General features: G+C 42.5%; 1 protein-coding gene and 1 long non-coding RNA gene across 13 annotated transcripts in view; one reads left to right on the top strand and one right to left on the bottom strand.

The window, feature by feature from the left end:
- LOC102954535 overlaps positions 1–25,776 on the bottom strand; it is a 42,114-nt gene extending 16,338 nt beyond the window's left edge. Inside the window, exons 1-7 of one of the 3 annotated variants that reach the window (XR_006209895.1) lie at positions 25,585–25,776; positions 23,758–23,935; positions 23,477–23,588; positions 18,092–18,180; positions 16,182–16,436; positions 1,243–1,320; positions 380–474 (exon numbers count right to left, since the gene is read on the bottom strand). This is a non-coding gene — a long non-coding RNA (uncharacterized LOC102954535). Of the gene's footprint in view, positions 1–379; positions 475–1,242; positions 1,321–16,181; positions 16,437–18,091; positions 18,181–23,476; positions 23,589–23,757; positions 23,939–25,584 lie in introns of all 3 variants that reach the window. The other 2 variants (XR_006209893.1, XR_006209894.1) reach the window with 2 other exon arrangements.
- The window catches only part of SLC14A2 (solute carrier family 14 member 2), a 424,168-nt gene that overhangs the window by 225,766 nt on the left and 170,608 nt on the right, over positions 1–27,794 (top strand). For all 10 annotated transcript variants that reach the window (XM_042962175.1, XM_042962166.1, XM_042962170.1 and 7 more), the window contains one exon: positions 17,007–17,094. The gene's annotated coding sequence lies outside the window, so the exon portion shown is untranslated. The remainder of the gene's footprint in view (positions 1–17,006; positions 17,095–27,794) is intronic.

Below are 27,794 nucleotides of genomic sequence, written 5' to 3' on the forward strand. Positions count from 1 at the left end.
TCCACCTTGCGGTAGGGCCCACCCAGAATTTGTGATTCAGGGGAACTTCCTGACTATTCCCAAAACTAGTCCACAATAAGAGAATCTTCCTTTGTGAATTCCAACTTAGGTAAAATAGGATTAGAGTCTAGGTTTAAAAACCCTAAAGAAGCTCTAACGAAATCTACTCCAACCAACAACAGAGACTATGCACCAAATAAAGAAAATATCAGTAACATTTCACATATCTTAAATTAGTAATAATGGGTCCTAATGAGTTCTGTGCTATTAATTCCATTTACCATCCCTCCCTCCCTGGAAACTTCTCACGTTCTTCCTCCCCTGCAGCTTTAATGAGATACTTGTAAATTCATTTTGCTTTGTTGCAAAAAATACTCACCCTAAGAAGCATTTGGAATGTGTGGGCCTCGTCCTTGGGTGTTTTTAAGATTTTATTGGCTCCTGCCTCCTGGGTCTCACTGTGTGACTTGGAAGCTGGAGAGAGAAAAGCTTTGGCTTGCCTTTATTTAACTTATTTGGATGCCAAGTGGAGATTTCTCAAATCTTGTCTCAATACATAATGTCATAGGCCCTGGGCACCTGCCCCGATCCTTCCTACCAGATTTCACCTCTCACCTCCCTCTCAAAGGCCATTCAACATTATTTTCCCCAACTCATCTTCACTGTCCCCCCAAAACTTTATCCCTACTTTCTATTTCCTACTGTACTCTTTCCAAGTCCTTCTGTTTCTTATTATTCCCGACACTGACAACCTGCTGGTCCCGGCAGCCGTGGTTGCTGAGCAGACATGCAGAAGTAAATCAGAGTTCGCTAATTTTTATTGCATTACAGGAACTTGCACGGGGGAGAGCATTACTGTGGTCACTTCTCAGAGATGCTCCTTTGCATTAGGGACATTGGAGAATGTGAGGATGAATCTGAGTGACACGGTCATCTCCAGGAGCTGCCTAGCTTGGGTGTAATTGAGCGATCTGTTAATGAGAATTGTGTTTCTCTTTCTTCCTCCTCTGCTAGGGGCAGCATTCTGAGCCATCCTTTGGTAGACCCAGACTAATCTCCTTTTTTAGGACCTACTCTAATTTAGTTTTGGCCCTGGGATCTATCACTCAACTGTGCTTGGAATCCTCATGCTGATATTTGAGATCAAAGTGTCTAGAATAATTTTGGCTCTCTAAAGAGCTACTTCTAAAGCAAAATCTATGTTTATAGCCAGAGCCAGTCTCCTGTTTAGTCAGAACCCACCTTTGCTTATATGATACAGCATGAAGGGCAGTGAAAAGATCTTCAGATTCCACTCGAACTTATTTCTCTCCCAAGTGCCTAAAATCATATCATTTGAGAGTGAGAATATATTTCAGTTAGCTATCATTACTCACCTTCAGCATTTTTTAAAAGACACAAATACAAAAGGAATTGTGAGCCATCCATTCTTCATAATTTCTATGAATTAATGCTAGATTATTTTCCTCCCTGGGAAAGTCTAGATGACAGGGAACACAGGATGGGAGGGACACAGAGGATGGGGAAGAAGGTGCAGGAGACAAACCTCACAATTTTCCCAGGTGCCAGGCTTACCTGAAAGAAATGTGGCCCTCTCAAAGCACCCGAAAACATCAAGCCATCATTCAGAAAAGTGACAAACCCCAAGCAAAACAAATCAATGTTTCTGTTTTCATAAATCTGTAGAAAACAACATTTCTTTTCCCCTCTTCAGCAGTTTCAAACACAGGGCAAATATTTTCCTACTACTCCATAAATCTGGAGTCTGTTGAACTGTAGGGAATTTCCTCTTCAACTGTCCCCCATAACAGCATCGAAAGGGAAAATAAAACCTCAGTACCAAAGGCATAGACTTTTAGAGCCCAGCTGACTTCTGGAACTGGGCCCTTGTTTCCACAGAGTCTTTGGCCAGCCAGCGTCCTGCATGCCGAGCAGGCGAGGGCCTTGTAGGCCGTCTAGCAGGGCCTGTAAATTCCCCAGTTTTTAGGGCCCCCTCATGAAGCTGCCAGGCAGGATGTGTATATTGTCCACTAGAGCCTGAGGGTTTCGAGATATATGATTTGAAAGAGAGTCGAGGAAGAGTATATAGACAGAGAGGCTGTTCTGCCTCGGTGACTGTTCCAGGTAATTGAAATGTATCCCTTTTAGGACTGGGACCATTCTGAAGTTTTAATTATTTAATAGAAAGCTTTTTAACTGGTAATGTGTACTTCCTTGAGAGCAGGATGGTGGAAAAGCATTGGAAGCAAGCAGTTTGACATTTGAATCCTAGTCCCACACTTAAAATGTGAATAAATCTGAAGAGGCTCGGGTGGGGGGATTATTTGCTTTTAATATCTTTGGACTTGAGTTTTTTTCACCTGCAAAATGGGATAATGCCTAATTCACAGATGTCTATGATATATAAGTGAGGCACATAGCAAACTGCTTATCACCTACTAAGTATTCAATATTCTCAATGTTTCTCTATATTATCATTCACATCATTAGGATTATTCCTTCCCTTTTAAAACAAAACATGCTAGGGGCACCTGGATGGCTCAGTCGGTTAAGCATCTGACCAGCTCAGGTCATGATCTGGTTCATGAGTTCAAGCCCCGTGTTGGGCTCTGTGCTGACAGCTCACAGCCTGGAGCCTGCTTTGGGTTCTGTGTCTCCCTCTCTTTTTCTTCCCCTCCCCCGCTTGCACTTTGCCTCTCTGTCTCTTAAAATTAAATAAAAATGTTTTAAAAAAATTCTTTTTTAAAAAATAAAACAAACATTCTGAGCATGCATTAACTTTTTGTTTCCCTTAGGGTGGATGATACTTGATAAGTATTCGCTCTGTAATATCCTGCGATGCCCTTGGGAGCCTAGAAAGTAAACAGGAAGGTTCACCTCCCTTATAAATAAGCAGGCCCATCTGCACTACCTGCACTACTCTGCTGTCCCTTCTTTTCCAGGAGCCTTGGGTCTGGAGTCCGTGTAAATAGACAAACCAGGAGGCAGTTGGACAGAGGATAAAGAACAGGGACAGCCCTTGTGGCTACAAATCCTCAATTCAGCACTCCACTCCCTCTCCCCACAGCCCTGTGGGCTTGGCCTCCCTGAGCCTCAGTTAGGGAACCAGACAGTGATGGTGGCCCCACCATCCTGGGTGGCAGTGAGGACTAAGGGAGACGATGCTGGAGGAGCCTCTGACACAGTGTCTGGTGCGCTGCAGATGCCCAATAAATGGCAGCTCTTGTTAACTGATGGCCACAGGGGAGCAACCAAGGCCATTCAGTCTGCAACTTTACACTCGACCCAACAGTGAGCCGTGATCTGGTCACAGCCAGGTTCATAGCATATTCTAACCCTTCAGTGACCCTTTCTGCATGCCTCCATTTCCACTTGGGGTTTTCCACATGTCAAGTGAGGCAGCACCACAGTGCACAGCACATATCATATAGCCTACCGTGAGGCTGGTGGCAGTGAGCCACTAACCCTGGACACAAAGGTCTCTGAGTGAGCACGTGGAATGTGACTGCATGTACACAGCGGGTACAGGGTGCCCTACCATGAAATGAACCTATAACACATGGTGACCTTGGGGGAAAGACTCGTTGAACTTTCAATACTCTGACGGTATTGATACCTTTGCTTCAGTATTGATGAAAAGAGTCTCCATGCTTGGAACCATCTGCAAAGGCCCAAATCAGCCCAAGGTAATTAGCCCAGCCTTTTCTCAATATCTCTGATTGCCATTATGCTTCATGAGTTGGTTGGCTGGTTTCAAGGACAAATAAATGAGATATCAGAAGATACTGGGACTCTAACACCTAATAACTGAGTAACCTGGGCAGAACTATTTGTCTTCCTGGAGGATCTGTTTCCTCCCTCATTAAAGGCAGTGGAGTACAGAGTGAGATGGGCACTTTACCAGGAGCCTGAAAACTGGAGTCCCTGGCCTTTGCTACCAACTTGCCGGTTGACTCTGGGTACCTTTCTCAGCCACTCTGGTCTACAGATTTCCCAGCCCCGAAATGAGAGTCTTGGCATAAACAGCCTCAAAAGTCTCTGTCAGCTCTGAAATCTCATCAACTTCTGAAAAAGAGAGTGCCAGGTCACAGCTGTGACTCAGCTTACAGAGCCACACAGGTTCCTATAAATAACAGGTCAGCTCCCAGCCTGGTGGTACCAGGTACACTAACTTCCAGTGATGTCATATGGATGAATTTGTATGAAATTTCAAATAAGGTAGATTCGAAAGCCACCCTTTAAAAAAATAAAGAAAGTAAAAATCTGGATGTATGGCAGTGTTAAAGTGTGTGTGTTAAGGGGAGGTAGGGGCACTGTGTGCAATTTATAGTTTCTATTTTTTGCACCTCATTCCGTGCCTCTGTGAAACACTGGCAAGTCTGGAGGGACATTTGCAAATCTGCCCAATGTCAATTCCACCCGTAGAGCAGTCCATCTTCTCTGGAGTGTGTGTGACCTTTGCAGGTTGTCACATCCTGGGCATGGCACCAAGCGGTCCTCCAAGGGGGCTGGGTTGGGGGAGCAGACCCTGAGCCGCGGGGTGGTGCAAGCGGCAGTTTCCGGGCCCTGTGCCAACCTCCAGATAATTGCCAGCAGCAGGAGAGAGGTGGTCGAGGTTGGCGGAGCCTGTCTCTGACAGATAGATGGTCCCCTTCTCACCACTGCAGCATTATGGCCATGAAAAGGAGAGCAAGGGAGCCAAACTGCAGGTGGAGGAGTGGGGAGCAGGGGGAGGGCAGGAGGGAGGGAGGAAGAGTCAGCCTAAGAGAGACAGAAACAATAAAGGGATACCTGGAGAAATGACAGAAAAGCAAGAGATGGGAATTGCAGCGAGGTCAGCTAAAGAGAATAAAAAGCAGATCTGTAGAACAAGACAGATGGAGGAGAGCCAGAGCCAGAGAGAGTAATGCAGAAACAGAAAGAGAGGGAGAGAAGAAGAGAGCTCTGTCACAGCACTTCACCTCCCTGAAAGCCTCTGGAGCTATCTGAGCATCCAGCAAGAGAAGAGGAGTGTGCAGACAGGCAAAGACAGAAAAGCACCCAGACCAGATCCATGTCCTCGTGGGGCCTCATTGTCAGCAGCTCAGGTGACAGAGGGAGTTAGTTTAATGGAAGCAGCCAGCCTTGCTTCACATGTCAGTTTTGTCCTGTCTCTCCCAGGCCCAGGCCGGGGAGTCCCTGACTGGCCTGATCTTCCCTTTCCTTTCCTTTTCCTTTGGTCTAGCAGGTGAGACAGTTTGTGGTGAGGGGAGAAGCTGGCTGCTTGGCTAGCTGGAAGGCAGCCACACAGGGAAGACTCTTGAATGGGGTAGATGTGTGGCAAGCCACATGGCTAGGTATGAAATGGAGAGAACTATCAGGTTGTAAATGTCAGAGAACTGGCCTGGATGGAAAATGGAAAGAAAATGTCCTTTTGGCTTTCTGGGTACCTAAGACCTATCAATAACAACAATCAACACTTATTGAGCACCTAATAATGTGCCCGCATGGACTAAGCACTTTGCATAAGCTATGTATTTTATTAGCCAACCCCAGTAAAGTCTGTAGTTTTATTAACTCCACTGTATGGATAAGCCATGCACAGTGATTCCACGGGCTTGTCCCAGTCAGGCCAGAGTTTACTGTTTTGCATTGATGTGCACAGATTTCCTCATGCATAATAATATTCACTAGACATCACCTTGTGTGAGGCTGTGCTAGGATCTAGTTGGTAAGAAAATGTGGTGATGTGTGGTGAAGAGGAGGGCCAGAAGGAGAAGCTGATGGACAAAGAGAGAGAAACAGGAGCACTGTGCCCAAGGAGCCTGGAGTCCACTGGGCAAGAGAATGCATGTGCCTCAGTATCTCTTATTATTGCAAATTCAGAAGACAAAGGCTGAAAGAAGGTGCTATGAAGATTCAAAAAAGCATGAGATTCTTTCTGAATGGGAGGAACAGGGCCAGCACGTGGCATGAGCTTCTTCTGAGCCAGGCCTTGAGGCATGAGTTCAAAACATGAGATTTTGAAGTGCAGAGAAAAAGTGTCTTCCAGATGATTGGAATTGCCCAAGCAAAGGCACGGAGGCTGCAGAGACAGGCTGCAATCTGGTGAGCTTAACTCCTACTTCATACTAGGAGGCTCTTTGAACACGTGGAGGAGCAGTGAGAGATGAAGCTAGACAGGTGGGTTGAAATTGAGCTGAGGGAGGGTTAAATTCAGAGTGCAGTAGGCAGTGACTGAAGACGTCTAATCAGAAGAAGAAAGGCATGTGAATGAATGAATGGCCGCATTCAGTGCTTCTTTCGCTTAACCAGTATCAATCATGGGGACGCCTGGGTAGCTCAGTCGGTTAAGCATCCAACTCTTGATCTCAGCTCAGGTCTTGATCTCAGGGTTGTGAGTTCAAGCCCTGCATTGGGCTCCAAGCTGGACATGGAGACTACTTAAAGAGAAGTATTTGAGGTGCCTGGGTGGCTCAATTGGTTAAGTGTCTGACTTGGGCTTAGGTCATGATCTCCACAGTTCATCAGTTTGAGCCCTGCTTTGGGCTCTGTGCTGACAGCTCAGAGCCTGGAGCCTGCTTCAGATTCAGTGTCTCCCTGTCTCTCTGCCCATCCTCCACTTGTGCTGTTCCTGTCTCTCTCTCTCTGTCTCTCTGTCTCTCTCTCTCAATAAATAAATATTTTAAAATTTTTTTAAAAAGAAATATTCATCATGTACCCACTGTGTGCCTAGCCCTGTCTGGATAGATGGGCACATCAGAGAAGAAAGCAAGCAAGTTTCCTTGTGTCCCTACCTCGTGGAGCTCTGATTCTTATAGGGACACATGCATTTTATGCCTTTTCTACCAATGATGGGACTGGGTGCATGAGGGCAGGACTTTTAGGGTTCATATGCAGGCAGGAATCAACCCCCCTAGGAGGCCCCAAGGATGCTGTGTAAGAACACCTCGTTTGGGGCAGCTAAGGACAATACAAGGGCATCTGGAGCCTCTGATGAGAAAAGTCGGACAGGAAGGATTGTATAGCCAGGACTTTCTTGGTTGCAATTAACAAATTAAACTGGCTTCAGCAGTAAAAAGTGATTTATAGGCTCATGTAGCCAGACTCCTGAAAAAGCAGGGTTGGGAGCTAGCTTCATGAATAACTAGAATTGGAGATGTTAATGCCACCCATCCCTCAATCTCCATTTACGTTTCTCGGTGGGTGTTATGTCATTTCCTCAAATTGGCTGTTGTTTAGAATTTGGCATCAGCTCCTGCAGTTTCATATCCTGACAGCTCAATAGCCGGACGGCAAGATTGGCTTCCTCTGCCCAGCTCCACTTTGCGACTCCTAGGGAAGAACTCTGGCTGGCCTGGCTTGGGTCCCATATGCACCCCTTGGGCCAGTCTGATAGCCAAAGCCTGTTCACCTTTATGGCTAATAAAGACAGAAGGGGAAACAAAAATCATAGATCTCTGCTACTAGTACTGTGATAACTTGAAACCCATTTTACTTAATGGACAGTTATGCTGAGGGGTGCCCCCAGCATCTCTCCAAAATGCATAATACAAGGTCACTCCTACTCAATTAGTCTGAAACATAAATAGTACTCTCCCCACTCCACCTCCACAAATTATAGTAATAGCACTGGACAATTTAGAGAAGGAGAAAACACAATATGAACGAGCCTTCCTGGAGGAAAGTAAAGTGAATCACTTTAAAGATACAGTGTTGGGGTTGTGGGGGGTGTGGAGAGAGTGGGTCATTCAAAACAAAACCAGGTACCAGCAAGTTCCAAGGCTCACCAGACCTGCATTAGCAGAGACTCCTGCCTGTGATCGCAGAGTATCAGTGCAGGACTGCAACCCACTCTCCCGCCAGCCGCAACCCCCACCTCCCAGCAGGATTGGGAAACTTGGTCAGGAACAGTGCCTTCAGCTAGAGGCTCCTCATTAGCCAAGAAGGCCAGCCCTGCAGGAAATCCTGAGCTGAGGAACAAGAACAATTTGAAAGGATGCAGGAGGCATTAAGCCAGAATGGTTCTCCAGGGGGTGGCGGGGCTAAGTGGAAACTCAGGCAAAGAAAACCAAAGGGGGACCAAGTGGGGCCATCATTCAGGAAGGAAAAAGAATGCTTGCCGTCAGGGGGGAGGGCAGTATCTTCACTAGGAAGGAGAAATCAAAAGCAAAATAAAGAGCCATTTGAGCAAAAATCAATGTTTTAAAAACACACATTCACACTTCCAGAGAGAAGTTCTAGAAACTTAGGGAAGAGACACAGCCTGCCCTGCCATAAAGGCTATTAGACTAGAAATAGAAGCCAGGGGTCTGGTCTCACTGGCACCAGATGCACTGACTTTATTTCCCCATAAATCTCCACCTTGCCTACAACACACTATTGTGTGCAGGTCCACTGAGATGATGGGTAGGGAAGCAGTTTTTAAAATATTAAGCAACTCTATCGTAATTAATTAGGCTAGGTAAATGATTAGAAAATGACAGTTGGAAATTGGGTCACTTACAACCCTGGAAGGGAGGAGGGCAGTGAAGGAGGCTGTTTAAGGCTCGGGACTCAGGTGACCTGCCATCCCGCTAAATGACACAGATGGAAGCAACAGATTCTCTGTTTTTAAAAAAGCATCTATGATTGCTGAGCACCTACCATATTCTCAATCCCTTGTAAGATGTCGAGAATAGTGTAGAAGAAGCATAAGATCTTACTGCTGAGGCTTACTGTCTATCAAATGAGATAAACATGTACAAATAAGCACAACTCCTAGCATGAGTTATGATAAAAGTCAAGCTAGGGTGTTGATAATAAATGTCCAAAGGGCTCAGAGTAGGAATCTATGGGCTGGGAACCTGGGTGGCTCAGTCAGTTAAGTGTCCAACTTCGGCTCAGGTCATGATCTCACAGTCTGTGGGTTCGAGCCCCACGTTGGGCTCTGTGCTGACAGCTCAGATCCTGGAGCCTGCCTTGGATTCTGTGTCTCCCCTTCTCTCTGCCCCTCCAATGCTCATGCTCTGTGTCTCTCTGTTTCTCAATAATAAATAAACATTTAAAAAATTAAAAAAAAAAAAAAAAAAGAAAAGAAATCACTGGGCTGGTAGACCAGGGAGGGGTACCCATGGAGTTGCTCTTGAAGCAAAATTTGGATCAGTAAGCAGAGAAAAGGAGAGAGAACATGAGGAACATAAGGAGCAGGTCAGGAAGCCCATGGTGATGGCATGGTTGGAGGGGTTGTCAGTATGAATGAAATAGTTGGGAGTGATGAACAATCATCACGAAGGGCATCATGACCAGTTGCAGAAAGCCTTGACATCATATGAAGGAGTTGATCGTAAAGGAAAAGGAACCCATCAGAGACTTTGGAACAAAGGAGCTGGCTTGACCAAGTGGTGCTTTAGGCACATGGGTACAGGAGTAGAATGCTGAATAAACAGGGTGCAGGGTGAGGCTAGTGGCAAAATACTTACAGAAGAGGAGCTCAGGAGTGCAGGGGGCAACGGTCAGATGGGTACAGAGGGAATGAAGACTAATAAAGGAAGAAAAGGTAGGACTTAGTACCTGTTTGCATGTGGAGCATGAAGGATGTTCTGGAGTAAAGACATCATGATTGCCTTGATCCTAAAGAACTGGGTTAGTTACAGGAAGTTGCAAGCATGCCCTAACAGTCCTGTAGCTGGCAGGACTGGGGACAAAGAAGGCTTCCCAGAAAAGTGACATGTTCGTGAAGTCTTAAAGGTTACATCTGCTTGCTCTCAGAGAGTAAAGAGCATCCAAAGAGAAGAAACAGCATGGACCAAGACAAAGGAAGGGAAGTGTGGAAAAGAGAACCCCCCATTGTGGGGATGTCTCTGAACACATGAAGAGTGGGAGAAGGCTGGAGAACTAGGCAGGGGCTAGATCACAGAGGAGCTTTAGGACTTCAGGCAGCAGGCACTGGGAGCTTGGAAGGCTTTAGCACAAGGGAGAGACACTGTAAGAATCTCTTGTAGTTGTTTGTACAAATACAGGGAGTTGAAAAATACAGATAATCTCAAAATGAATTGTTATGTGACTCTGAAAGCATCCTCAATTACTTGAATGGAGGGAATTGTATTAGTCTTTTACTACTCATGTGTCTCTGCCTTTATTTTTATATGTTCCACCTTTCAGCGTAGTAAATGTTACTGCTATAGGGGCACCTGGGTGGCTCAGTCAGTTAAGCATCTGACTTTGGCTCAGGTCATGATCTTGCGGTTTGTGGGTTCAACCCCCTGTCAGGCTCTGTGCTGACAGCTCAGAGCCTGGAGTCTGCTTCGGATTCTCTCTCTCTCTCTCTCTCTCTCTGTCTCTCTCTCTGTCCCACCCCTGGTCACACTCTGTGTCTCTCTCTTTCAAAAATAAATAAACATTAAAAAAAATTTAAATAAATGTTACTGCTATAAAAAAATGGGGGCACATAAATCCTCCTAATAATTATAGCATCAGTGAGATTGCAATAAAGTTCCCATTTTTGCATCATCTACTGTTTTGTGCCCTGAACTCAACCTTGTCTGAAACATGTCTAATATTAAAACTGGGATCTCTCCTTGTTTTGGTTTTGGTTTGGTTTGCTGGTTTGCCTTTGCCCACCTTTTATTTTCAACTTTCCAGTCACTTTGTCTTACTTGTTTCTCTTGTACACAGAATACGATTGTTTTTTTTATTTGTAATGTAAACCGAGGATCTATTTCTTTTGCTTGATACGTTTGACTTTTATTAATTTTAATTTGCTAGATATACTTAGAACCAGTCTTAATATCATATGCTTTCTGCTTTTATTTTACTATATGGTCTTTGTTTTGTTCTCTTTTAATTTAATAGATGCATGGGCTCATAGTGATACTTTAGAAAGTTTTAATATTTTTTTTAATTTTTAAGTAAACTAAATATAATATACTTGATCCTCTATATCCTTAAATATAGCTCTGCAAGATGATGAAATTTTCATACTTACTCTTCTCCTGCCTCTCATTTTCCTATCATACCCAATTTTAGTTGATGATGATGATGATAATAATGACAATGATGGTAATATTTCTGTTAATCTTAATTTTATAATTTTTAATATATATTTCTTTCTATTCCTTGATTCATTAGCCCTACATGGTAATTTTGACTCTTGGCTCCCCCCAGCTTCTCTCTTTCCTCACCTTCTGAATTGTGTTAGTTTATTTTTTAATGTTTATTTATTTATTTTGAGAGAGAGAGAGAGAGAGAGTGCACATGCAAGCAGGAGAAGGGCAGAGAGAGGGAGAGGGAGAACCCCAAGCAAGCTTGGCACTGTTAGCACAGAGCTGGAGGCAGGGCTCGATCCCATGAACCACTTGATCCCATGAGTCTAAATCCAGAGTCAGATACTCAACCAACTGAGCGACCCAGGCACCCCTGAATTGTGTTAGTTTTACTGTTTTTCATGTTGTTCTAGTTTGTTAGAAAGTACATCATTTTCTAGAACCATAATTGCCACAGGTCAGTGTTTGTTAAGGTTTTTTTTTTTTTTTCATCTTAATCCTAAACTAAATTGTTAAAAACCCAGTACTAGTCTTTCTGCCACACTTTCTCTATTCTCTACTGGTTGGTTAAAGTGCAATTTATTCCAGACAGGATCCTAGTGACCACATTTTCTGGGTTGTCAGATGTTTAGTAGCAGCATTTGTACTTAAACAAAAATTTGAATTTAACATTTTTTAATTTTTTTAAATTTAATTTTTTTTTGAGAGAAACAGAGAGCATAAGCAGAGGAAAGAGTAGAGAGAGAGGGAGAGAGAATCCCAAGCAGGCTCCATGCTATCAAGCAAAGAGCCCAACACAGGGCTGGATCTCATGAAACATGAGATCATGACCTGAGCTGAAATCAAGACTTGGATGCTTAACCGACTGAGCCACCCAAGCGCATCTCCCTTAAATTTAATTCTCACTGAGATTTTTGTAAGCACAGTTCCACTGTCTCCTAGCATGAGATGTTACCATGGAAAAGTCTGAAAACAACCCAAAATTTTTCCCCTTAGAAAAGACATTTTAGTTTTGTTTTGTATTGTTCGTTTTGTTTTGTTTTGTTTTGTTTTTTTCATTTGTTTTTATGGTAAAGAGTCTTTCTTTACCTTTTGGGTTGCTGGTTCTGTATTTACTTTCTCAGATAGTTTTGCTTGGTTTGGGCTTTGCTTTGTACATAGACTTAAATATCTTATCTCTGTGATTATAATTCTCCAAATATAATTTCTATTCTTTTTTTTCAATATTCTTTATCAAGCACTGCTTGGTCTATTTATGCATACACATAGGTCTATTTGATCTGTTTCATCTTCCACAGCTACCATGTTCTCTTTCTAATCCTTGTTGACTAATCATTTCCATTTTGTTTTGCTCACCTTAGCATTCCAGTTCTTAAGCCCACTTTTTTGAGCATTATCTGTTTACCTTCTTGTTGCCTCTGATGGCTTCCTAATTGTTGTGAGGACATTATGTCTCCTCTACTTCTTTCCTGAGCTCTGCTAGCTCATTTTTTATCTCTTTCAGTGGTCTTGACATTTCTTCCTTGAGTTCTTATTTTATATAAGTGATCTTTTCCATTAAAGTTTATTGTTTTGGTTGTCTGTGCTTATTTGCCCAACCAGAGATAGCACCCCTAGCTGTTTTCTTGTTTATACCATATTCCCTGTTTCTTGATGGAGCCAGAAAGGGTCCAGGGATTCTCTCACAGGCAGCTGATTCACTGTAGGCACGTTGTTTCCCAAAAGATTGTGTTGGTTTTCTTCTCTTTGATGAACTCTGTGCTCTGCCAACCTTGCTTGAGGTCTTTGGCCCAAGACATCCTTCAACATCTACCTGCTCCTTTTGGAGTTTTATTGCATTTGACAGATTTTCCTCAACAAAGGTGAAATTTGTATTTCTGCTTTTTCATTTTCCTTATTGTTTGGGAATGAATCTAGAAAGAAGTGGGCAAGGCTTTCTTAATACTATCATCTTAAAAGTAGAAGTCTCCTTTAAAAGGCTATAAATCCCTGTCTTGCTCCTTCTGAATCCCCAGCACGTAATATTATATCTGGGAAAGAGAAAATCCTCAATAAATACTTGTTAGATTAAATTAATAAATGAAAGAATGTAATAGTTGAGACATAACTGCATTTAAGACTTTTCTTCAAAAGACCTTATGCAACTAATCTGGTTCCTCCTCGCTACAGCGTAAGAAGGCATATTTCCCAAGGCATTTCTCATGGTTTAAAGATCTTCTGCCCACATTCCTCCCATCTTTCACACCTTTTCTTAGCATCCTGATGTCACTTACTATTGAAGCTTGGAGTACCAGTACCCATGAAACAGTAAATTCTACAGAAACACTTTATACAGTGGGGTTTTCTTTCTAGCTTGGTATCTAGCCCGTTTTTATGGATGCATTTTATGATTGTTTCTCCTTGGCTTACTTCTGAAATTGGAAAAGCCCTGTATCTTCTTTACCATAAATCATCAGAAAATAAAAGCAGAATGTCATTCTGCGCCATGTTTTGGTAAGAAAGGATCCTTATATAAGGATCACATATAAAAAATAAGGAATTGTTCACATTTCCCCAGGTCCCCCCCAGGGCCCCACAGTGGTCTGGACTCCATCCAGTTGCAGCCGTAGAGGAAGGATCCTTTGAGAAATGGAACACTGTAAGATACAGACACTCTTTTCAGCCCTTGTGAATTCCATGGCGGTCTTTAGCATGTATGTGATCCAAGAAAAGATCAGCCCGGCTGTCAGAAGAGATACCAAGTCCAGGTTTCTCTCTGGTTTCCCTTCCAAAAGACAGGAGCCTTTAACTCAAAGAATCTACTCCTTAAGTCCCTTGAGAATAAGATGTATGTCTCAGACTATTCTTATGCCTTCCATATAGGATATAATAGGCATCTGAGAAATATACATGTTAATTTCTGATTGTCCTTGGGTTTATAGGTAAAACCAAAAGCTGTCCTACTTGCTCAAAAAACTTCAGTGCCTAATCTCTGACAAGATTCCTCATTCCTTTAAGAGATCTTCAATGGATGATTTCCCTTCTTCCTTTGTCTTGGGTCACTCAAACTCCTCCAAATTGCTTATGCTCTGCACCCTTCTCATTGCTGAGCTGACTGCAGTTGGTTGCCCATAACTGCCCATGTTGACAGACATGAAACCCAGAGTCATGTTGACTGACCATGGACTATCTATGCCAGCCTGCAAGACCAAGATGGGTAGGACAACAGGAAAGGGAGAGCCTGGGAAATGCATACCCAAAGTCCTTATTATAAATACTCCAAACAAGAGCACAATGACCAGCCTACAACCAGCACATAAGTGCTCTTCCTTCCAGACGTACGTGATATTACCCTTCCCACCCACATCACCAAAGCAGAATACCTCCCTGATTACCTGCCTGAAAACCTGTGTCCACACCAACCCTACCCCTATCCTAGGGACTTTGATGGATTTTCATTAGGAACACAAGCATCCTGCTTCATCTAGAACAGTCCCAGGTTATGTCTGGTGTCCTCTCAAATTAAGCATGTGTCCCAATCAAAAGTGATTTTTGTATGACAAATTATATGCTGTCCCTAGTTTAATTTAATACGTGATTTTCAAAAGGCAGCACGAGTCAGAATGCCTCTGGTTATAAGAAAAGTCCTTCTCTTTTTCCCACCTTTGTAGAAGAATATTAGGACTCACCAAAAGAATGACACCAAGAAGAATGACACAGATACCTGAAGTCCCAGCACACAAGTGACCTGGAACAGGTGACTGGGGAAAATTTGACACTGTAGGGTGTCCAGACAGGCTCAGAAATTTTTACGTGAGGTTTGAAGGAAGAATCTATCCCAGAGAGTAGGAGGGAGGGGCAGGACCTGAGGCTCAGGGGAGATATTTGGGGATAACATAATCTCCAGGTCAAAAAGAAGGGCATTTATGGAGAACAGGCATTTTGTGTGTCCTCTTTCCTCCCTCCTTGCGCCTGCACATTTTGACCAATAATGCACCAATAACAGTGATTTCTCTCTGTTATTTCATTTATGGCAATAACTTCAGGTCTTGTGTCTGGTCATAATGGTGATCTATGTGTGCCATCTACAGTGGGCATGGATAATGAATCCTATTTTATTTCTTAATTAAGAATTTGAAAGTACCGCAAATTACTGCAATTAACATGGATTTTCTTCCTCATTTATTTACTTATTTAGATGCCTGAAATTGCACCCTTAGCTTAAACCAACCACAGGGTTCAAAGCCTGTTAAAATGTATAGTCATTAAAATATTTATTCTTTCCCCAACAGTGAAGTTGCAATTTGGAAATGGTGATATCCATGTATGCAAAACTAAAAAAATAAATTATATCTATCTATATCTATATCTATATGTAAAATATAGAAAATATAGAATTCATCCAGCTAATTTAGAAAGTTGAATTTACTGACAGTCCTTTGTGTGACTGAAATAAACTAAGATTTTCAGAATAGCTCATTATTATTTTGACTTCAACTAGCACTGTGGTTTTCCCTCTCAAAGTTCTTGGGGACTTGAGCATCATCATCTTTTCAGAAGTTCAGTGTTCACTGAGAGATAAGAATAACAATTTGAGGGTGGTTGAATTCATCTGCCTGACTTCAAAACAATATACTTTGAAGAAACTGTTTAGCATCAGATTATCTAGTAATTTTGAAGAGTCAACCTTAGGCTTCATTCTTGGGTTTTGGGATTTGGTCTTGGTTTTGTTTCTAACTGGTTTGCAGAGAGACACAGCTCAAGAGAGAGTGGTTGAACTTAACCAAAAGTATGGCTCAGAAACGTAAGCCCTGGGGTGTGGGCAGCAGCCGCTCCACAATGCCTCCAGCAGAGGTGTAAAAGGGTACAGTTCTACCAGAAAGCAAGTGGGAAACAGCATCTCAAAAGCCTTAAAAGATGAAAACCCTTTGAAATCCAGCTATTCCACTTCAAGGAATTTATCCTTAGGAAAGAATGAAGGATGTGTACTGAGATTTAGCTACAATGATATCCATTACTGCCCTGTTTATAATAGCAAAATAAATAAACTAAAATAAGCAACACACAACAGTAGAAGATTGAGTAAACCTTACACTGGAATACTAAACAACTATTACGAACTGTGTGGTTTATATTAGCTATCTATGGCTGCTTTACCCCACAGCTTAGCAGCTTAGAACAACAAACATAGTATCTCACAGTGTGAGTCAGGAGTCTGTAGGCAGTGGCTGAACTGGATCCTCTGACTCAGGACTTCTCATAAGGCTGCAGTCAAGGTGTTTGAACCATCTCAAGGCTTAACTTGGAGAGAATCCACTTTCAAGGTCCCTCCAGTGGGTGTTGGCAGGATTCAGGTCCTCTAAGCCTGCTGGTGGAAGTCTCCCTCAGTTCCATTGCCCTCCTTTCCTTGGGGCAGTTCACAACACAGCAGCTGTTTCATCACAGCAAACGAGCCTGAGAGCAGGAGAGGGTGAGCAAGACAGCAGCCAGAGCGATTTTGTAACCTAATCTCAAACTGACATCCCATCACTCTTGCCATATTCTATTGGTTAGAAGTAAGCCAGAGGTCCCACCCACGCTCCAGGGGAATGGATTTCACAATGGTGAGGATGCAACATAGTGGGGATCCCTGGGAACCATCTTACAGGCTGTGTACCACACAGTTGACATTTATCTGGTGGCAAAAAATATTCATAACATCTTATTCAATGAAAGAAAAGCAGGTCACCAAACAGCATATGCAGTATGATCTCAATTCTATGAATGAAAAACAGTAGAAAAAAATATATATCCATATATACATAAATACTCATGAAACAATCTGTAAGTGTTCCATGGGTTAACTAGTGATTATATCTGGATCGTGGGATGACAGATGAGTTTTATGTCTTGTTTCCTAATACTTACTTTCTATTTTTTTCTAAAATGAACATTTTTGCTTACAATTAAAACAAAAAAGAGCACATGTTATTTAATCAAAACCCAAAGCAATTTAAAGTTGACCTCCACTGTCTATCTTTACAGGACTTTTTGTTGCTTACTACTTGAAGGCACCTAAATAGGAGTTCACAGGACTCTTTGTAGAACCCATTGACCCCACTGTCAAGAAATTGTGAGTATGTTCTAGAACTTTCTATATTTGTGTCTTCTGAAATAACTGTTACCACCAGTAATGCTGCCATGGAAAACTAAAAAAAAATTTCCCCTCTGAGGTCACTAGGAGCACATGGGAAGTACCTGAGACAGCTAAGTCATATGAAGACCTTCTTCCCCTTGAGTCATTGTCTTCCCAGCTCAGTCATGCATGGCCGCTTTCAGACATAAGCTAGCATAATCACATAGTGTCTATTTTCTCTGCAAAATTCCAATAGGATAGGTTCTATTTATATGTCAAAAATAGATGAACAGATGTGACACTACTGGACATATTTGTGAGTTTGTAAAAGGAAAGGGGATGGGTAAGTGAGAAGATAAAATCATTAATAATCCCCACACTTCATTAGTTTCCTTGCCATGTGCCACCAGGAGGGCCTGAGTTGGGATGCCTCTGGTTCAGGGTTGGAATGATTTCTCTAGCAATGTAAATGTTATCATAAGGTCACTTACTGATGAAAACTACTGTTTTGCTTAACATAGATTTATTGGTTGTTTGACAAGCAGACCAGCTTCTCTACACCTATACAGAACACAAAGAAATCTGCTTAGGATGGGTGAGCTGGTATCCATGGAGAAGGAACGCAGTAGTTTTTAAATGGCAGGGAATTAGGACCAGGTCTGAAACACTGGTGGATCTTTCAGTGGATCTATAGTACAATAGCTGGTGTAACGTATAACACTCAAATCTTGGTGGTTTAACACCATAGATCATTTTTCCCTTCTATAAGGCCCCATTGGGTGTTTATCAGAGTGGTGATTCAGAAACCCAGGTGTCTCCTGTCTTGTGGCTTCACCGTCTTTTAGGGCCTTTGAGTTTTATGCTTTATGTTCTTCATCTACCTGGTTGACAGGGAAGAAGAAAGTGAAGATGGTACACCCACTTCCTACCCACCTTGGCCTGTGATTGATACACATTATATCCCATCAATGAGCACTAGTCACATGGGCCTTACCTTGATAAAAAAGGGCTTGGGTTAGTCCATGACTGGCAGTCACTTCCTAACAAATCCACTATGTGGTAGGGGAACACACCTCATGGGCTCTGTGAGGAAAAATCATAGTGTAGAGAGTTCCTGCTCAGAAAATTCTTAATGGGCATTCGTACATCAATCACAGAGCAGTTGACTCAGAGTCAGTTGACTCATCAATGACTTTGAATAGTGAATCATTCTGTTCCTAGGAAGGAACTTCTAATACCAACCATACCCCCTTCTTGTGATTAAGGCAACAAGCCCCTGGTAACAAGGCTCTATAGATTGTTCTATATAAGAAGTGCTAGATATGCCTGCCAATGCTGGAAGTCTGCAGAAGCCACTAGGTTCTCATGATACCAGCTTTAAAATCACTTCTGTCTGTTTGCCTATCTCTCTCTCTCTCTCTCTCTCTCTCTCTCTCTCAGCCTTAGCTTCTTGTTGTCTCAAATGACAGTAACAAGTTCTAACTCTTAGAATTGTTGTAAAGCCCCAAGGAAATAATTCGAGAAAGGGCATGGTACACATTTTCTCAACACCAGTGACTTCTCCAGCCAATATCCACATATGATGAATAATCTCTGAAATGCCTTACCAGCACTACCACAGTTGTTGATTCTAGTAAGATCCTTGTTACTATTAAACTACAATTATAATAATTAGCACTACCGCCAATAATAAACCCATAACATCTCTTCTATGCAAGATGTACATAGACGAGCCTTGATCAACAGTGCTTTACATTTGGATTTTTGACTCTCATGACAATGGTATACAGTGGGAAGGAGACTCACTATTATCACACCCATTTCATAGGTGAGAGAACTGAGCCTCATGGAGGCTAAGTGATAATGACCAAGGTCACATTGTAGCCCACTCAGAGAGTTACCACTTGGCTCTCAAACCCAAGTCCAAATGATACTACTGCACCAGAAGTAAAATAGGAAATTGTTGGAACAAGTGGAATCATTGAGGAGACCTAGTCTCACCCCCTCATTGTTCAGATGAAATGGGGATGCCTTTGAGGGCTACTCTGTTTTGTGCCACTGGCCTCAGGTTGTCTTATCTCCTTCCAGATTAGTCAGGCTAATTGGACCTGGGTTGTGGGATGGGGATAGAGGCAAGTAGTGAGTGTTGATGTCATTTTACAGAGGCTATAACACATGGGGCTCTTGGAAACTGTACCAGGGAACATGAGCAGGATCCCAGGAAGGTGGAAAAGGGGGTACTTTTCCTCCACTCTGGCTCATACACAGACACACTGGCCAGCACCACAATCCTAGTGATATGGGTGACAGACTAAAAACCACTTCTAGGTTTCTTAGCGTTTTCTTTCTCTTCCATTCAGTTCTTTGGACTTTTCCCAGCTGATGTTAATGACTAATTCTTTAGTGACTTTAGGGGCACCTGGGTGGCTCAGTCAGTTAAGCGTCCGACTTCAGTCAGGTCATGATTTTGCGGTTCATGAGTTAAGAGCCCCGTGTTGGGCTCTGTGCTGACAGCTCAGAGCCTGGAGCATGCTTTGGATTCTGTGTCTCCCTCTCTCTCTCTGCCCCTCCCCTGCTCTCTCTCTCTCTCTCTCTCTCTAAAAAATAAATAAACATTAAAAAAATTTTTAATTCTTTAGTGACTTTGTTCTTTCTGTTGAGAGAAAAAAAATATTTCTACTAGCCTTAGGTTTGCAGTATAAATAATGTCTCGAGATAGTGTTTGACCCTGAGTTGGGTGACTCCAACTGCCAGGGGCAGTGAGCTATAACAAACGTGGATCTCCATGTACGGCACAGCCCCCAGGCCCAGACCTGCTGCTCACAGCTGTGACGACATGAGGGTCATTTAGACACTGTAGGTCAGGATTCCCTCATCTGTCAAAGCAGGTGGATGATGCTCTCCTCACCACCTCCCCTACTTTCTTATGGAAATACTGAGACCTAGGGGCTCAAACAAGTAAATAGACAGAAAGTGCTTTGAGAAGCATAATGTGCTAAATAAATGTAGCAGGAGTCATCATTATCACTGTGCTATTGCCATTATTATTTTGTGGTCAGCTCAGCTTTTCTTAACGCAGAGCAGTTAATGAAGTGGCAACTGTATTGGTTTCCCACTAGGAGGGTGACGGGGCCAAATGAGGCTCTATTTTTATCCCATTTTAGTGTCCAGTTTTTTTTTTCCACAACAGCTATATCTAGTGGGTTTATCAGTATTTTAATTACAGTGCCACTTTATTATACTTATTCCTAACAAAAATCAGGCCAAGGACATTTTTTTAATCTTAAAAATGGTAGATTTCCCTAAAGAAATCCTAACTTTCACCAGCAACCAGAACACTGCTACCTTACCTCTAAGCTTGGTACCTACAACTTTTAACGAATTATTTTCAGCATAACCAAATTTTTTAAATTGTACTTGAAGGTCTACCAGTAGAGAGAAAAATGACAGAATCTATTTGTTATCAGGCTTTGGTTTATAAATTTTTCACCAGCTGAGATGCATTTTTCCTATGGTCATGAGGAGTTATGGGAATAGCTCCTCATAAAGACATACTAGAAGGGCCAAACAGACAAAAAGAAAGAATACCCACTCCCGACCCTGGTGCATGGCCATTCTGTTGCTCCTACAGCATTTCAGATAGGCTTGCCCTCGTATCATCATCAAAAACAAGCAAACAACTGCCTCATTGGAAGGAAAAAATAAATGTTGCAAAGTAGGGAATCTAGCCCGTTAGGGCCATAAAATATCAAGTTATAAGGGGTTTTGTAAGCATATGGCCCAAATAACCATTTTATAGATGAGAGAAGTAAGACTTACATAGGTGAAGTGTATATCCAAGATCATATAAATGCACAAATATTAAGTTGAGCCATATATTACTTTCCTATTGTTGTTGTAACAAATTACCACATACTTACTGGCTTAAAGCAACACAAATTTATTATCTCACAGCTCCATAGGCCAGAGGTCTTACACAGGGCTCACTGGGCCAAAATCAAAGTGTTGGCAGTGCTACATTCTTTTCTGGAGACTCTGGGGAGAATCCATTTCTTAGCCCTGTCCAGCTTATAGAAGCTGCCTGCATTCCGTGGCTTGTGGCCCCTTCCTCCATCTTCACAGCCAGAAATATTGGGTCTCTCTGATCTTTTTTCTGTAATCACATCCCTGACCACAGCCAGGAAGGGTTCTCTGCTTTTAAGGACTCATGTGATGAGACTGAGTCCACTTGAATAATCCAGGGTAATCTCCCTATCTTTAGGTCAGTAACCTTATTCACATCTGCAGAGTCCATTTTTAGCATAGAAGATAACACATTCACAGGTTGTGGGGGATTAGGGTGTGGACATCTTTGGGTGGGGATTGGGCATTAGTCTGCCCACCACAGGGAGAATGAATTTATGGAGAAAGAAAATGGTGAGATAGAGCATTGATTGCTTGAGCAAGAAAATAACTGTGGACCCTTGTGGTAGGCTAGAGTCTCTAAGATTCTGACTCCACTTGGAGACTTGTTGGAAGTAAGAAGAGTGCTTAGGATCAAGCCCTGCAGGGGAAGGGAAGGAGGGAGGAATGGGCAGAGAGAGGCGCTGGGCAGCAGGCTTTCCCAAAGCCTCAGCTCACCCCATGAGAATCCAAGAAGGGGATGGCCCTTCAGAGTTGTCATCAAGGTCTCAGCCTTTAAACTCTTTCCCTCTGATTGCTGTGACCACATCAAGCAGTCACAGGGTGTGGGCTGCCCCAACGAAAGGTTGTGATCTTGAACAAGTCTGCTTTCTTCAGAGAGGACAACTCCCAGTAGCTAGTGGAATTTGTCCTTCATTGATGAAAGAAGTTTATAAGCAGACAATCACAGCTTCTACCAGAGAACTTGTGCCTATGTTTCATGCCCACGTTTGAAAATATTAATAATAATAAAGTCAGCTGTGATCTGTTTTGAATGATACCTAATTGACAGATTTTGCAAAGTGATTCATCTATAGCAAGACAAGACAGGGTCTAGAAGGAGACTTGCATGAACATGGAAGCAAGAGCAGGAAGGAGTCACATGGGAAGAGGAGAACAAGACTGGGTCAGAAATGGTGTGGACCCCAAAGGAAAGGACAGACAGATTGCAAGTTCTGGCGACTAAGATCCAAACCTAGGTCAAAAGTCCAGGACTCTTCCCAAGCCACAGCAGAGAAGGGGACATTGGCAGAGGCTACAGGCAGGGGTGGTAATGCTGCTAATTGGTTTAGAAGGATTCCAGCAACTTCCAGCAGAGACTGGTCAGGACATTGCAGTCCATCATCAGCCATGGAGGTGACTAGGGAACAGGTAAGAAGTCCTATTTCAGTAGAACTGAGGAAAGAACAGGAACCAAATTACCAAGGAAAAGGGTGTTCTGTATGAGATTAGGCAGGTGAGTTGTGGTCTCATGTCATCTAGCCCATGGATGTCATTTGGTGCAAGGCCAAGTCTGATTTTGGCACAAGAGCAGAGGATACTCCGGTCATCTCAGTACCAAGGGGTAGACAGATGTGGAGGCATTGCTGTGTGCTCACTCCACAGGAAGTCTTTTCACAGAACATCAGGGCTAACCTTAATGTTAATTTTAACAAAATGGTATATGTGAGGAGGGTACAAAGACTGATATGTTCCCACCCTTGAATCCCTGCGACTCTCACTATCTCTAGTCAGTGCTGAGCCCAATACCTGCACCAGGGTTAGCTTAGTCTTTTTTTCCACACAGACCTCACGGAATCTCAACCACCTCCACTTCTTTGCACATCCAGACTGAAAATGTCTAAAGGAAATGGTATTTAAGAAAGGGACTTCTTGGGGCACCTGGGTGGCTCAGTTGGTTGAAGTCCGACTTCAGCTCAGGTCATGATCTCATGGTTCATGAGTTTGAGCCCTGTGTTGGGCTCTGTGCTGACAGCTCAGAGCCAGGAGCATGCTTTGGATTCTGTGTCTCCCTCCATCTCTGCCCCTCTCCCACTCACATTCTGTCTTTCTCTCTCAAAAATAAAATAAACATTAAAAAAATAGTTTTAAATGATAGGGACTTCTTGCATCTTCTAGAAGTCTGTGTAGATACCGCATTGGGTCTACCATACTTACAAAGTAGGTTTCTTTCTCCTACATGCATTGATTCAACTGGTGACAGCAAAGCACTTCAACACAGTAAACACCATTACCTTCCTGTAAGTCCTTTGCCACATGTAACTGTCAGCAAAAACACTAACAAAAACTTCTGTTTTTTATAAAGGCTTCACATTTTTACCAAGAACTTTCATGTCCATTATTTCATTTTAATTTGACAATACTACTTGGGGAAGGAACATTTTATGCCCCTTGTAAAGATGAATAAGTTGAGATTCAAAGAGTTTGAGTGACTTACCTCAAGTCACAGGTTAGAGTCTGAAACTGGAGCTGGACCTTATTAACACAAGTTGCCTCCATCACCTTTTCATGGTATGTCCACCCCATTGAAAGAGCTGTGTCTCATAACCCTGGAAGTTTGGGAGAAAGGAGTAGGAATGGTAGAGAAGGCAGAAAGCTGAGGAAAAAAATGTCCAACTTTCACCTTTTATCTTAGGCCAGTCCTGAGTTTATTGTTTTTGACTCTTTTTGACTTTAGCTCTGTGTTTTTAATTCTCCAAAAAATTCTTACATCCTTACCTCATTTGTTCCACTCAGCAGTCCAGTCCCGTGAGGTAGGCAGAGCACATCTAACAAGGGATGATGAAGCTGAAGCCCAGAGAGGTTAGACCACTGGCCTAAGAACAGTTGGCCATCTGGTGGCAGTATTGGAGCTGGAACCCAGATCTTTGCGTGGGGATGGGATGGGGGGGAGCACCTGCTGAGAGAGGTAGGAAGGAGGCATTGCCTTAAAAGACTCATCAATATTCATATACATTTCACAATATACGGAAGTCAAGCCATTATGCTGTACACCTTAAACTTATATATCCATTGCCTGTCCATTGATGATATCTCAATAAAACTGGAAGAAATAAATTTAAAAATTCATACAAAAGTAAAAGGGGCCAAGAATAGCCAAAGAGTTTTGAGAAAGAACATAAAGAAGAGGGGCTTATCTAACAGACATCAAAACTCATGATAAAACCTTGTGATGGAGGTGTAGGGATACAGAGATTAATGAAATAAACTAGAAAGTTCAGAAAGAGACCCACGCATTTTGGGAAGTTGGGTACAAGACAGCAGTTGATTACAAATAAGTAGGTAAAGTATGGACTTTTGATATTAGTGTCACAACAATTGTCTCCCCATACTCGAAAATTAACATTAGAGTTCTATTTCATATACTAAATAACAGAATATTGCAGATAAACTCCAGGTGGATTTGAAGCTAAAAGTTCAAATAACAACAACAACTTTTAAACTATTAGGAGAATGGGGTGCCTGGGTGGCTCAGTTGGTTAGCTGTCCGACTTCGGCTCAGGTCATGATCTCATGGTTCATGAGTTCAAGCCCCACGTTGGGCTCTGTGTTGACAGCTCAGAGCCTGGAGTCTGCTTCTGGTTCTATGTCTCCCTCTCTCTGCCCTCCCCCACTCATGCTCTGTCTCTCTCCATCTCTCAAAAATGGATAAATGTTAAAATTTTTTTTTAAAAAATTTAAACTATTAGAAGAAAGTCCAGAAAGATGTTTTTATATCAAACCAGGGAAATACTTCTTAAGATTCAAAAAAAGCACAAAAGAAAAAGATAAAGTGGATCACATTAAAATTTAAGATTTCTAGAAGACAAAAGACACCATGAGCAAAGCCAAAATACAAGTGAGATATTTGTAAGAGGCAGTTGCAATGCATTTGACCAACAAAGGATTAATATCTAAAATATGTTGGTAAAACACTGCAATAAGGAAAAGACAAACAGCCCAACAGAAAAACAGGCAAAATATAAAAATAGAAATGTAAATCAAAATGGCCTATAAAAACATGAAAAGATGCCCTCCCTCATTAATAATCAAGGAAATGCCAATTATAGCAAACAGATACCATTTCACACCTACCCAGTTGTCAAACATTAATAGTTCAACGGTGCTGAATTTTTGAGGGAAATAGGCACTGTCATTCTAGAGGGAGCGCATTATTTAACCCCTTTAGAGAACAATTTGGAGAAATCTTGTAAAAATGAAGATATGTGTCTCTATGACAACTAGTTTTATGTCTAGATATATACCCTAGCAAAACTCACTCCTATGTGTAATATGACTTGTAAAAGGATGTTTATTATTGTATGGTGTGCAATATTGAAAATTTGGAAACAATCTAAATGTTCATCAATAAGGGCAATGGAAAAGCATTGTACATTTCATAGCAGTGAGCCTCCCTGAGCTAGACTCATGTATCAAGGATTATTTTAGAGAAAAAAAAAGAGAAGGATTATTTTGGAAATTCCAAGTTAAACAAAAAGAATCATATCATATCAGTGTACCGCTTACATCCATGTTTAAAGCATACAAAACAATACTATTACTTACAGATTCACGCATAGGTGAGGTAAAAGCATAAAAACACAGAGAAAGATCCATGCAGTTCAGGAGAATCGTTTTCAGAAGGAGGAGGCTAATAGGCTCAAGGATAGTACACAGAAGATTCAACTGAACCAATGTTTTATTTCATTAATTAAAAAAAAAAAGCTAAAACAAATTCAGCAAGATGTGAACATTGTACCATTCTGTGCTGTGGATATTGAGTGTGTGACATAGTAAACAATTCAAGAAAGAAAAAGTTATTCACCAGCAGCCTCTCTTTCCTCCGGTGGAAATGAGAAGGCAGTGGGGAGCATGAGTCTGCAGGAAACAGAGCTGACAGCTTTGAAGATTATTTTGGCTTTGGATTTCTGCTCATGCACACACACCGAGACAGTTCCACACACGGGAGCAGCGGGGTCATGCACAAAGCGCTGCCAAGCAAAATAGTCAAGGCACACAGGGGGCTCCGCCAGCCCCAGCTCTGCCAGGGCATCAAGAACATTCTGTGGCTAGGAACAGGGCCCAGGAATGACAATGGCTTAAATACAATAGGACATTCTGTCTCTCAACATAAAAGAATTCAGAGGTTGGCAGTCCAGGGCTGATAACAATGTCTGTGCGATCTCTCCAGGACTCAGGTTCTTTCCATCTTTCTGCTCTGCCATCCCTAGTTACATGAGTTCCATCTCCAGGGGCACTTCATGATCTGAGACAGCCCCACAACTAAAAGTCATCAAGGTCAGAAGCAAGAAGAAGCAGGGAAGGACAAAATGTTTCCTATGGGCCATCCTATACCCTCCAACAGTTCTTTTCTGGAAGTCCTTAACTTGCCTGGACATTTTATTGGCCATTCCTAACCCCCAAAGGAGGCTAGGAAATGTTTTGTTAAATGCAGTCAGCAGTGTGCCCAGCTAAAAAGCTGGGAGCTCTAATGCTAAGGAAGAGGGGCAGAGGCTAGTTGGTTAACAGCTAGTGGTGGCTCCCAGTCAGCAGTAATGCATTTTGTGCCCCTAGACAAGAGCTTGCCTCCTCTGGACACTGCTTTCCTGTCCATGCAAGAAAGAGCATTGACTAGGTGGCTTCCTCAGTGGAGCCAATCATCTTTGCTGTTAATCCAGTCACACTTTGGTCAAATTTCTACTTGGGTAATTATACCTGAAGCCCTTATCTGCCCATTTGGCTTCTACCACTCAGGGATAGGTCTGAGTTGGGCTGCTAACCTTTTTCTCCCCCCATAGTTGTCCTTCTGCACTTATGCTTTATACCCCCCCACTCTAGGAATTGCAGTTTCTCTTCTAGGCTCATCAACTGCTAAAAACACCCAGATTCTAACCTTCCAACCCACCTCTTCCAAAGAGCCTTCCCTGGCTTGTGGTACCCGCACTGAGACCACTTCATCTCTCTGTCCATTGTCAATAGTTTCTTTCACATAGACAGTCAAGTACTTTTATTGAGGATGGGCCTTCAACTGTCTGGTGCAGTGCTCGTAACTTTTTTTTCCAGAACCCCTCTTCAACTGAACATTCTGTGAAACCCCAAGGAAATGGATACAATGACTTAAAATGGTGGTGTGCAATGGGGTGGAGCCCAAAGTCTTCAGAACATGCTCTGAAAAGAGAACACCTTGCCCTTATTTTATGAATGAAGACATTGCTGCCCTAAGTCAGAATTGAATTGTCCCTGGTCATACAGCTCCTAACAACAGTGATGATAATGACAGCATTAGCTAACACTCACTGTCTGTGTCAAGCACCAGTCTGAGTGCTTTTCATAGATTAATTAAAGGCACTAAAAGTAAAATAATAACAAGTCTCTGATTGCACCTTAGAAACAATATGAAAGTCTGTTTCTGTCCAAGACCCAGAAAAAACCTTTATGCAGAAATTGCCAAATACATCATCTATTGTATAGCTATAAAGTGATAATGTATCTGTACCCTGTGTAGCACAAGTTTTCTAAAAGGTTTAGCAATCAAATAAATCAACAACAAGGAAAACCATTGCCCAAATACATTCCTGTATTTTATTACTGAAATCAGCCTAGGAGAATTTTGTTTGCTGGGGGCTCAAGGAGCAGCCATAAGGGAGCAGCTGGAGAAGCCCCTGGACAGGGTCAGTGTCAGATACCGGGAGATGGAGAGACTCAGAACAGGAAGGTCAGCAAGAGGCTGCCAGACACCCTGAGCCAGGAGGCCTTGTGCCTGGAGGTGACAGGAA

This window comes from Panthera tigris, chromosome D3, assembly GCF_018350195.1.
Source record: "Panthera tigris isolate Pti1 chromosome D3, P.tigris_Pti1_mat1.1, whole genome shotgun sequence".
Classification (NCBI taxonomy): Eukaryota; Metazoa; Chordata; class Mammalia; order Carnivora; family Felidae; genus Panthera; species Panthera tigris.